A 3,884-nucleotide genomic window follows, 5' to 3' on the forward strand; every position below is an offset into this window, starting at 1 on the left:
AGTCTTAAGAACGCGAAGGCAAGAAAGATTCCCCGCATCCTGTGAAAATGACAGCCCCATCTTTCCTATCAGAACTTGGCACGAGGCTGTTTCAGAAAGGTGACATCTGCAGCCGGTTCCTGTTGCGATCTTCTCCTTCAGACCAACCTGTGGTTACTGGGAGCAAGATTCCCGGGAAGGAGGATCTAACCATAGATCTGGAGGAAAAGAGCAAAGAGCCCATCTGCACGGTGTGTAGCATGTCTGCAATGCTTTCATAGACCGTAATTCACATGACCATACTGTAACCTTTCGGGGTAGTTAAATAAATACATCTGTTTAAAAGCTGAGGAGTCATAGGCCTGGAGGTGCGTCTTTGCCTCCTCTGGTCACCATGACACGAAGAAGGAGGGTGAAAGATCGTCAATGTATTACAATTGAGGTGAGCAGGGCAGGCAAACCAATCCAACAACTTTGGCCTGACCTTCGTACATCAAACGTATTATCGGCTGGTTGAACTGAGGTTGGTTGCTGGGATCGGCAAATACTTGTACAAGGATTGATGGATCAGATTATAAAAATAGATGGAAAGTTCGTACGATGAATGCAGCTGAGTATGAGAACAGGAGAGAAACAACCCACCATATCATCTGGGAAAATGAAACTCCTTGGCAAGACTTCACAACAGCCTGATTCAAAATTTCATAATGAAATTATGTCTCTGATCAAAGCCTGAATGAGCTCATGGGCTGATTTTTGCCATTCGTGTTTACTCTGGTTCGAACCAAACTGAGGCATCAGAAACACATTATCCTAGTCTTTTCTCCTGGAGTGGGCTATTACACCCGCGTTTGGGGGGCCAAAGGGACAGTGTGAGGAAGAAGGGGCCATCTCTGGATCCTCACTGGGCATGGAGTTGTTTCTGACTGGCTCTCAGAGACTCCCTTGGGACACCACGTCCGGGTCAGGGCCTTTGTAGCAAAGTTTAATCTCATGATACTTGTCCTTGGGGCAACAAAAAGGAACATCAAGGAAGAGAAGGTCCTTCCCGCAGTTGTCCAGGACGTGACCTGCTTTTGCCCTTGGAATTTTTTGGTTTGTTTGTTTCAGACTCAGAAAATAAAGACGCAATCATCCCCCCACCCCCCGCCCCTGCCAGAATATTCACTTTATACCAAGTTATTTGTTTTTAGGGACGGAGCTACATGGCAGGTGGGAATCCACCTTCCTCCTGCCTAATCACCTCTTCTCTCGCCTAGCGTCAAGGCCCAGTGATGGACACTTCCTGACAACTTGAAGTGTGAAAAACAGGCATCTAGAGACTTCCCATAGTTTGGCTATAGAAATAGCAAGGGCTGTGTTTACCTTATTCACCCTCAGGGCATGAAGCATTCCCATCTGCTATTGACTAAGTGTTTGTTCCCCTAAAATTCATCCACTAAAGCTCTAATTCCTAATGCGATGGTGTTTGGCCTGTGGGAGGTAATTAGGTTTAGATGAAGTTGTAGGGGTGGAGCCCCTGTGATGGGATTAGTGCCCTTGTAAGAAGAGGAAGAGACTAGAGTCCTCTTTCTCACTCCACACTGTGAGGACACAGTGAGAAGACAGCTGTATGCAAGCTAGCGGAGAGAGTTCTAGGAATGCAACTATGAGGGCACTCTGACTTTGGACTTCTTAGCCTCCAGAACTGGGACAAGAAAGTATTTGTTGCTTAAGGCACTCAGTCCATGGTATTTTGTTACAACAGGCTGAGCTAAAAACACCATCTATTCATTCCTTCATTCAGTGAATATTTATTGAGTCCTTACTGTGTGTCAAGTGCTCCTCTAAGTCTTGGAGTTACAGTGAACAAACTTACAAGGTCCCTGCTCTTAGGAAACTTATATTCTAGTTTTGGGGAAGCTCAGATCAACCTGTAAATAACGTAATTTCAGCTGGTGATAAATGCCATTAAATAAAACAAATGCAGAAGGGCAGGAGATGCCAAAGGCAAGAGAAACAAAAGATAAAATGAGCTTATGGGACTTCATCAAGATAAAAAGCTTCTGCACAGCCAAGGAAACAGTCAAAAAAACCTAAGAGGCAGCCCACAGAATGGGAGAATATATTTGCAAATGACACTACAGATAAAAGACTGGTATCCAAGATCTACAAAGAACTTCTCAAACTCAATACACGAGAAACAAATAAATCAAAAAATGGGCAGAAGATATGAACAGACACTTTTCCAATGAAGACATACAAATGGCTAACAGACACATGAAAAAATGTTCAAAATCATTAGCCATCAGGGAAATTCAAATAAAAACCACACTGAGATACCACCTTACGCCAGTTAGAATGGCAAAAATAGACAAGGCAAGAAACAACAATTGTTGGAGAGGATGTGGAGAAAGGGGATCCCTCCTACATTGTTGGCGGGAATGCAAGTTGGTACAGCCACTCTGGAAAACAGTGTGGAGGTCCCTTAAAAAGTTAAAAATTGAGCTACCCTATGACCCAGCCATTGCACTACTGGGTGTTTACCCCAAAGACACAGACGTAGTGAAGAGAAGGGCCATATACACCCCAATGTTCATAGCAGCATTGTCCACAATAGCTAAATCGTGGAAGGAGCTGAGATGCCCTTCAACAGATGACTGGATTAAGAAGTTGTGGTCCATATATACAATGGAATATTACTCAGCTATCAGAAAGAACGAATTCTCAACATTTGCTGCAACATGGATGGCACTGGAGGAGATAATGCTAAGTGAAATAAGTCAAGCAGAGAAAGACAAATGTCATATGATTTCTCTCATCTATGGAAAATAAGAACTAGGATGATCGGTAGGGGAAGAAAGGGATAAAAAAAGGGGGGGTAATCAGAAGGGGGAATGAAACATGAGAGACTATGGACTATGAGAAACAAACTGCGGGCTTCAGAGGGGAGGGGGGTGGGGGAATGGGGTAGGCTGGTGATGGGTAGTAAGGAGGGCATGTATTGCATGGTGCACTGGGTGTTACACGCAACTAATGAATCATCGAACTTTACATCGGAAACCGGGGTGTACTGTATGGTGACTAACATAAAAACATAAAAAATCATTAAAAAAAAAAGAAGGGCAGGAGATGGCTGATTTGGGCAGATCAGACTGGAAAATCTCCTCCCAGTAGAAGGGATTGCCAGGTAAAATCCTGGATGCCCAGTTAAATTTGAATTTCAGATAAACTATTACTTTTTTTAGGTAAAATTATGTCCCAAATATTGCATAGGACATACTTACACTAAAAATTATTGTTTATCTGAAATTCAAATTTAACTGGGGATCCTGTATTTTTATTTGTGGAATCTTGCAACCCCACCAGTAGGTGACAGAACAGAATGACCAGAAGGAACTAGCTATGCAAAGGTTCAAGGAAGAGAGACGCAGGCGGACGCATCCAGTGTAAATGTCAGAATAATCAGGGGGAGGGAGGTACAAATGAGGTCAGCTAAATCGGCAGGGGCCAGATCATGCAGAATTCTGTAGGGATGGCTATGAGTTTCTTTCTGTCTCTTTAAGTGTGATGATGCGCGACTGGAGTTTTTAGAAGGTTGACAAGGTCTGACTGGTATTTGGCTGCTGTATGGTCAGCCACTTTTGGAAGGGTTGGAGGACAACCTCAGGAGATAATTGAACTTAAGCTTGTGCCATTGACCAGGGAAGTGGGGGTGAACCCACTAGGAGCTCGGGGCCGCGCGTGCCCGGTACCTAGGCGGCCGCTGGGGAGGGGCAGCTTGGCGGTTGCTAGGCAGCGAAAGGGGCGGGGGCTCCACGCGGGGCGAAGACTAAGCGGCCAGGACGGGGGCGGAGTCAGGAGTGCGGCGGCGCGCGCCGCGCGTTCGCAGGAAGTCGCGCAGGGGAAGCAAGGGGCGCGAGCGG

The sequence above is a fragment of the Ursus americanus genome, chromosome 33 (genome assembly GCF_024610735.1).
Source record: "Ursus americanus isolate L20-20 chromosome 33, mUrsAme1.1.p, whole genome shotgun sequence".
In the NCBI taxonomy this organism is placed as follows: Eukaryota; Metazoa; Chordata; class Mammalia; order Carnivora; family Ursidae; genus Ursus; species Ursus americanus.